We start from the raw sequence: 9,358 nt of genomic DNA on the forward strand, positions 1-9,358 counted from the left end.
TAGCTCTGTAGACCAGGCTGGTCTCGAACTCACAGAGATCCGCCTGCCTCTGCCTCCTGAGTGCTGGGATTAAAGGCGTGCGCCACCATCGCCCAGCTAAAATAAAAATTTTAAAAGTTAGTTATCTTTTATTTGGTTGTTTTTTTGGTTCATAACACAAACCTGTTTGCTTAATAAAAAGTCTTGACAAAAGCTTATTAGAAAGGCATTTGCTTGTTTGTTTTTGAGAGGACTGGCAAGATGACTCGGGCAATAAGGGCACTTGTTTCCAAGACTGACAACCTAAGTTTGATCCATAAAACCCACATGGTGGAAGGAGAAAATCTCTCTCTCTCTCTCTCTCTCTCTCTCTCTCTCTCTCACACACACACACACACACACACCAATAATAATAAATAAAATAAAAACTCTTCTATTCAATGAACTAGCAGTATCTAATGGAGACGCCAGTCACTTCTAACACAGGTTGTCACATATGAGATGTATAAACAGGGAGTACAGGGGAATTAAGAGGTTTCCCTTTTTTAAAAGGCGTGATAGAGACAGCTTCCCTGATAATGAGACATTTAAGTCAAGATCTAAAAGGAACAAGAGAGCCAACCCATTGGCCTGGGAAAAAACATCCCAGGTAGAGAACATAAGATGTGCAAAGCCACAGACGGTGTGTTGTAGAAACTTCAAAGGTGTTAGACTGTCTCAAGGAAAGCTCTGGACAATGTTGAAATATACTAAGCTTCATTCAGAGTGGGCTACCACCACCAAGGAGTCAATAGGTAAGTGAAACCTTAATAAACAGAAAAAGAAGATGAGCCCTCGGTATTCCTAGAAAGGCCTAATAGTCAGATGAAAAAATATTTGAGGGGGCTGGAGAGATGGCTCAGAGGTTAAGAGCACTGACTGCTCTTCCAGAGGTCCTGAGTTCAATTCCCAGCAACCACATGATGGCTCACAACCATCTGTAATGAGACCTGGTGCCCTCTTCTGGTGTGTGGGCATACATGGAAGCACAATGCTGTACACATAATGAATAAATAAAATTAAAAAAAGAAAGAAAGAAAAAATATTTGAGATTAAACGCAAAAGAGCCTTTAGAAAAAGGGATACTAAAATTACACTGACCACTGAGCAGACAGACTGAAAACAAATGAGAAAAGACGGAGGGCTAAAGAGGAGGGAATGTAGCTAGTTATTCAGAGCCTGGCAAAAGGTCTGTGTAAGAGGGTCAAGGAAAAACAAGCAGAATGCTTAGATTCTGTTGACAGCCATAAATCAGATTAATGAGAGTAGGCAAGGCTCCAGAAAGTCAAGGTCCAAATCACCAAATAGAGAAAGCTCAAAGGGAGTTAGATAGAAGACAGACTCCAGGGAGAAAGCGGAAATCCATTGTTTTAATGGAGAGATAGGGAGCATTCCGAGAGGCAACGCCCTGCCCTAACACCCCTCTTTGCTGCGAGAATTAAAACACATTAACACGTCTTTCTCATCTAAAATTGCAATTACAGAGATAACATGCAGAGATTTTTTTTTTTTTTTTTTTTTTTGCTTTGTACGTGCTTTCTTTTCTGCCATTTCCTGTTTGCAAGGTCCTATTCCCTAACATCAAGGTCATTTTGATAACAAGTCAAGGCTCTTGCTAGAATGTAAAGTATTTTTTTCTAACCAGAAGAAGAAAGAAATGTAAAAATTGGGCTAGAGAGATGGCTGTTTCTTCCAGAAGTCTTGAGTTCAATTCCCAGCACCCACATTGTGGCTCACTGTGTGACATCTGCTGTCCTCTTCTGACCTGCAAGCATAACATTGTATACATAGTAATAAATCTTTTTGTTGTTGTTTTTATTTGTTTGTTTTGTTTTTTTGAAACAGGGTTTCTCTGTTGCTTAGGAACCTGTCCTGGAACTAGCTCTTGTAGACCAGGCTGGCCTTGAACTCATAGGATCTGCCTGGCTAGTAAATAAATCTTAAAAAAAAAAAAAAAAAGGATGTGTGCAGCAGGGTGGTGGTGGCACCCACCTCTAATCCCAGCACTAGGGAGGCAAAGGTGGGTCTTTGTGAGCTCGAGGCCAGTCTGATCCCTGTCCGGAAAAATCCAAAAGCAAAACCAATCAATCAAAAAAATAAATAAATAAAAAAGTATGTGAGTGGGCTGGAGAGATGGCTCAGTGGTTAAGAGTATTGCCTGCTCTTCCAAAGGTCCTGAGTTCAATTCCCAGCAACCACATGGTGGCTCACAACCATCTGTAAAGAGGTCTGGCGCCCTCTTCTGGCCTTCAGGCATACAGACAGAATATTGTATACATAATAAATAAATATTAAAAAAAATAAAATCTTAAAAAAAAGTATGTGAGTATGTGTACAGGTAATTTTAATTTGTTACAAGGTGCCACATATGTTCTTTGGATTTGACATTTCAGAGGCATGAAATGAGAAAGAAACAGTAAGTGGGTGTGAGAGAATTGTTGAGAATAATCTAAGTATAAGGTTATGTTTTTGTTAAAAGGGTAAAAAGGAACAGGGAATTATTGGATAAGGGTGGACTTTTTATGATAAAAAGATTTTGTTCTAAGAATGAAAAATAAGTGATGGAGCCAATGAAAGCCTAAAGCCAAGTCACAAGGAATTCAAATAAACCATACAAAAATAGAATTTAAGGATGATCCATATGCTGGATGATTAAAGTTTATTACTCTTTCTAAGACTGGCCTGGAGAGATCGCTCAGCTGTTATGGGCACTTGCTCCCCTTATAGAGGACCTGGGTTTAATTCCCAGCACCCACATGGTTGCTCACAACAGGGGATCAGAAGCCCTTGTCTGACATCCACAGACATGAAGCATGCTTATGGTGGACCTACATACATGCAAGTAAAATACTTAAACACATAAAATAGATTTAATAAATCTATTTAATAACCCCCCCCAATTATACTGTAGTTGGAATTTTCTTTGAATCACCAACAAGCTCCCAATAAAGACACAGAGACTTGTTATTGATTATGAATGCTCAATCTTAGCCTAGGCTTGTCCCACTAGCTCTTTTAACTGAATTTAACCTATCTTTACTCATCTATGTTTTGCCTCAGGGCTTTTTATCTTCATTCTGTGTGTCCTGCTTTCTACTTCCTGGCTGGCTGGCCCTGGCATCTCTCTAGTGTCTTTTTCTTTCTTCCCCCAGCCTAAACTCCTCCTCTTGTTTATGTTCCTTGCCGAGAAGTCCCACCTAGACCTCCTTCCTCGCTATTGGCCATTCAGCTTTTTATTAGATTAATCAGGTGCCTTGGGCAGGCAAGTTAAACAGCAACACATCTTTACATAGTTAAACAGCAACACATCTTTACATAGTTAAACAAATGCAACACATCTTTACATAGTTAAACAAATGCAACATATCTTTACATAGTTAAACAAATTCAATACATCTTTATATAGTTAAACAAATGCAACACATCTTTACATAGTTAAACAAATGCAATATATCTTTGCACAGTTAAACAAATATTCTGCAACATTATACTGATCAATTTGTGATAGTATTTCCAAAAGCTGGCTTAAAAGAACAAAAATGTGGGGCTGGAGAGATGGGTCAGTGGTTAGGGGCACTGACTGTTCTTCCAGAGGACCTGAGTTCAATTTTCAGTCAACTACATGGTGGCTGACAACCATCTGTAATGAGATCTAGTGCCTTCTTCTAGCCTGCAGGCAGAACATTGTATATACAGTAAATAAATAAATAAATCTTAAAAACAAAAAGCCAAAAATTAATGTCTAATCCAGGTAATTATTTATATTTTTGCTGGGTTAGACTTTAATCATGTGGAGAAACCAAGTCACAGCAAAGCCAAGATTTATGTAAAACTGCTTGGGTTGTTTAAAATTGTCTAAGCTTTACCTGTGACACAGAGTTAAAATGACAAGACTGGTAAGGTTGTCCTTCAGCAAACCTTGGGAGTCTACACCAGTGAGGGGAAGAGATTCAAAGAAGAACTGCAGCATCGTGGCCTTTGACCTCCAAGGTCAGCTAGGACCCAGGGGACAATGAGACCCTCTGATAAGTCCCTTGTCCTCTTGATTGAAGAGGCTGTGGCTTCTTCAGAGGTCAGACTGTAGCCAGAGTAATCCGACAAGAAGGAAAGTCACAGGAGACCCCAGGCTGTGTCTGTTCCAATACTAAGGTTATAATTGCTCGAGGGACTAAACCATTGCTACCCAGCAGCGTGTGAGGTGTGTAACTTTATAGAGGGAGTCCTGGAAACTGACCAGATTCTTTAGCCCCTCCCTTCCCTGGGCTGTTTAAGCAGTAGGGACAGCTGAGAGTTGCCCTCAGCCAAGGTGAACTGCATGGAAAACAGAGACAAGATGATCTCTCTGGAGAAGGACCAGACCAACTGAGTCACGTGGAAAGGGCACTCCGACCTGTTGAGCTGCCCGCAGGCTGTGCGGTGTGCTCCAGATGCGCAGCTTGCCTGCAGGCTGTGCGGTGTGCTCCAGACGGCCAGCATTCTTGAGCTGTCACCCTGCTGAGGTGGGTCTTCGTGAAGCAGCTGTCTTTGAGTCATTGCTGCTCCTCTAAGTAATCCCAGTAAAACTCATTGGTTCACCATGTTGTACTCTGGCGGTATCTTCGCCTTGTGTACCGTGGGATCCTAACCTGGAGTGAGTAACGTTTGTTCGCATCTCCCCAGGATTAGGATAATACAACTGTAGTGGTTTGAAAGAAAATGACCCCAGAGAGAATGGCACTACAAGGCGGTGTGGCCTTGTTGGAGGAAGTGTGTCACTGTGGGGGTGGGCTTTTTCTCAAGCTTTACTCTGTCTGACAGTCACTGGACTTCCTGCTGCCTGAGTCAAGATGTAGCACTCTCAGCTCCAGCATCACATCTGCCTGTACGCTGCCATGCTCCCGGACATGATCACAATGAACTGAACCTCCATTAAATGTTTTCCTTATAAGAGTTGCCGTGGAGGTCTCTCAGCTTCCCGAATGCTGGGGGACCCTGTCATGACAGAATTAATAAAATCCTCATGCTTTTGCATCGAAAAAAAAAAAAAGAGTTGCCATGGTCATGGTGTCTCTGCTCAGCAATAGTAAACCTTAACTAAGACCGTATTTCCACCCCAATGTCCTCCACCCAGTCTATACTAGTCAAGGTTACTTCTGAGGGTTTGCCCATCCCTGCCCTCTCTTTTGTTTTTGTTATTTGAGACAGGGTCACTATGTAGCCTTGGCTGGCCAGGACCTCACAAAGTAGACTAGATGGTCTCCAACTCATAGAAATCAGTCTGTGTGATGGAGTTAAAAGTGTGAGCTCAGTCCCTTCATTTGCACAAAGGAGGCAATCCCTGCCTCACCCAGTAGCTAGAGGACTAAAGGAGAAGGCTGAGAAACTATGCATCCAGGCTGCTAAAAACTGAGTTTTCCCACAGCTGTCCAGAGTACTTGTGACTCCTAGAGGTGTGTGAAGACACTGCTTTTTAAATTAACAGAATGCAGAATTCCTGGGTCTGTGGACCTCCATGTGTGGAGGTCAGAATCAGCCACATCACCTAGGAAACTGATGGATGTAAACATGCCGGCACCATGCCAGGAACTTCAATCAGGCTACAGAGCATTGAGCTCACAGCAGTCAGTGCTCAGTAAGCCTTCAGGTAATCACTGTTTGCATTCCGAGACACACACAGGGAGAGAGTTATACACATATGAGAGGGATGTGTGTTTGCACACATACACACACTCATGGAGGCTAGATGTCTTCCTCTATTGCTCGACTCTCTTTCTCTCTCTCTCTTTCTTTTGTTAGGGTAATGTATCACTAAATGGCCCTAGCTGACCTGGAACTTGACATGTAAACCAGCTTAGCCTCAAACTCAGAGATCTGCTATCTCCATCCCAAGAGCTGGGATCAAAGGCATGCTACACCATATCCAGATCATCATCTTTTCTCTTTTCTTTCCTCTCCTTTCCTTCCTTCCTTCCTTCCTTTAATAAGGGGGAGCCAGACATGGAAGCATGTGCAGAAACAGGCAGCTCTCTGAGGCTTCAAGGCCAGTCTGGTCTACATAGTGGGTTTCAGGCCAGCCAGAGCTACAAAATGAGACTCCAACTCAATAAAATAAAATAAGGTAGAGAGCAACTGAGGACAACACCTACTATTTTTCTCTGATCTCCAAACACATGCACGCACACGGATGAGTACATATACAAAAATATCCTTGCAGTCACATATACATGGAAAACAGCGCACACACACACACACGCACACACACACACACGCACACACCAAAAAAGCCCTTACAATGTTTTAAGTACATTTACTGTTTTGTGTTGGGCCACATTCATAACTATTCTCGCACTGACTGACTCTTAGACACACCTTTAAATAATGTTCCCTCCTCAGGACTTCTTAGCCTCATCTGAGTCTGAGTCACTCCGACACCCTGCCCCCTGCTTGCTGTACACCAGCTGATCCAATGGACAGGGCTCTGCTTCAGAAGCTCAAGTGCAGAGTCATCACAAAAGGAGGTGTCCAGCCATCCTGAGTCTCCTGGAGATGCTGGTGTATCAGTGCTGGGCAGCCCAACAGAGCGGACTGTCTGCTGGAGAAGTCTAGAAGGTAGACCATGGCATGGCCAGAGCCAGGTTGCTGTGCTACCTGTGTGTATGGAAGGTGGTGCAGTTGCAAAGAATGTGTTTTGAGCATGACTGGCAGATTCTTAGCTGTTTCTCGGTGGCCACAGTTTCTGTCCCATGCCGTTTCCCTTCCAGTGCTGAGTTTATAAGGTTGTCAATCATACAGTCCCAGTCACTAGGAGAATCACACGGATTCCCTTCTGTGACTGCCCCGCACTTCTCCGAGTCCAGCTGCTGCCCTCAGCAGTGGCCAAAGGCCTCTGCCAGTCTCTTTGGCACCGCGTCAGCCTACTCTAAGAAGCTAAGCAGCCTTCTTCTGCTTGGCCTTCCTAAAGCCTTGAAGACATGCTTGTTTACAGTACAGGGCCTATTCTTAATCGCCTCTATAGGGCTGGTACCTGGGGGAGTCGAAAGCATGTGCTTTTGTTTCAGCCAGGGGACGGGGACAGGGGGGGGGGGGGGGGGGGGGGGGGGGGGGGGGGGGGGGGGGGGGGGGGGGGGGCGCAAACAACATGTCAGGAGAAGTGGCACTTTCTGTTCTTGCAGAGGTGCAGAGGACTTGGGTTTAGCTCCCAGCTGATGTGGGTTCACAGCTGACTATACCTCCAGTTTTAGGGGATCCAACACCTTTTTCTGGCAGTGTGGATGCTAGGCAACACACAGTATATATACATATGTGCAAACAAAACACATGCATATGATTAAAATAAATTAATCTTTTATCATTTTTCATTTATTTATTTTTTAGTGTTTACTTTTTTATTGAGCTCTACATTTTTTTTCTGCTCCCCTTCCTGCCTCTCCCCTCCCCTTCAACCCTCTCTCAAGGTCCCCATGCTCCTAATTTACTCAGGAGATCTTGTCTTTTTCTACTTCCCATGTAGATTAGATCCATGTATGTCTTTCTTAGAGTCCTCATTGTTGTCTAGGTTCTCTGGGATTGAGATTTGTAGGCTGATTTTCTTTGCTTTATGTTTAAAAACCACATATGAGTGAGTACATATGATAATTGTCTTTCTGGGTCTGGGCTAACTCACTCAAAATGATGTTTTTTTAAAAAAACTTTTTAAAAATACTATATATATATAATATTCTTTGTTCATGTATGCCTGCAGGCCAGAGAGGGCACCAGACCTCATTACAGATGTTGTGAGCCACCATGTGGTTGCTGGGAATTGAACTCAGGACCTCTAGAAGAGCAGGCAATGCTCTTAACTGCTGAGCCATCTCTCTAGCCCCCAAAATAATGTTTTCTAACTCCGTCCAGTTGCCTTCAAATTTCAAGATGTTGTTATTTTTTTCTGTTGTGCAGTACTCCATTGTGTAAATGAACATTTTCCTTATCCTGGGTGTGGTGGCATATACTCTTAATCCCAGCACTTGAGAGGCAGAGGCAGTCGGATCTCTGTGTTCAAATCCAGCCTGGTCTACAAAGTGAGTTTCAGGACAGTCAGGGCTACACAGAGAAACCCTGTCTTGAAAAACAAAAACAGGGGCTGGAGAAATGGCTCAGAGGTTAAGAGCACTGGCTGCTCTTCCAGAGGTCCTGAGTTCAATTCCCAGCAACCACATGGTGGCTCACAACCATCTGTACTGAGATCTGGCGCCCTCCTCTGGCGTGTGGGCATACATCGAGGCAGAATGTTGTATACATAATAAATAAATCTTTAAAAAAGAAAAGAAAAGAAAAACAAAAACAGCACAAAACAAAGGCTTGTATCAGAAAAGCATAAAGATGGACCTCATCTTACCACCTACGGGTCAGTATCCTTGGTCTTTCCCAGCACGCGACCCGACGTCCGGGGTCGGCTGTTCTGCTGGTTGATTCACACAAAGCACTCGGTTATCGCGTGAAGACACCAGCATCACTCCTGCTTTCCAGCCTTGTTCAGCCTCCCTGGAATTTCCCATTCTTGGCCCTTCACCTGCAGCGGAGACCCTAGCTGGGTGGTGGTCTCCTAAAGATGGACAGAGCGGGCCTGTAACTCCTAGGTGCTCCCAGTCCCTCCCCAGTGCCCCTGCAGGAGGGAGATCAATGGCCAGCCTAAGTGAATGTCAGAGACATCAGCAGTGGGGCCAGGCCCAGCTGTCTTCGTGGCCCTCACAGCTACTCTGAGCTCCTCTCACCAGCCAGGCGTGCCCTGCTCCCACACCAAGACACATGTCCCAGAGGTAGAAGTGGTGTGCCCTCTTTCCAGACACTGGTGTGTCACTGTGTCCCATCATAGAATTCTTTCTTTATTGGTGTGTGTGCGTGTTCGTGCGCGTGTGCCTGCGTGCACTTGCGAGCCTGTTGTAGCCCAGGCTGACCTAGAACTCTTGATCCTCCTGCTTCCACATCCCAAGTGCTGGGATCACAGGTGTTCTAGGCTTAGTGTGGAGCGCTGGTAGAACTTGATTAAGAGTAGAGAAAGAAAAGCTGGGCCGTGGTGGGATGCTCCCCGCCTTTAATCCCAGCACTCAAGAGAGGCAGGTGGATCTGAGGTCGAGTGAGTTCCAGGACAGGCTCCAAAACTACACAGAGAAACCCTGTCTCTCAAAAGAAAAAAAAAAAGAGGGAAAAGAAAGGAAAGAAACACGGTATCACATAGGGGACAACCTAAAGTTTCCCGTTGAGCTCTCCAAGTCTGAAGACAATCTTGGGAACAAAGGTGGCCAGGAGGGGGTAGAGGGTGGTGACCGGAAGCCACCGCTAGAGTCCTGCCCACTTCCTCTCCACCCAGTGTCTCCGGAGA

This window comes from Alexandromys fortis, unplaced genomic scaffold (assembly GCF_014885135.2).
Source record: "Alexandromys fortis isolate MF-2015 unplaced genomic scaffold, M_Fortis_MF-2015_v1.1 scaffold_138, whole genome shotgun sequence".
Lineage (NCBI taxonomy): Eukaryota > Metazoa > Chordata > Mammalia > Rodentia > Cricetidae > Alexandromys > Alexandromys fortis.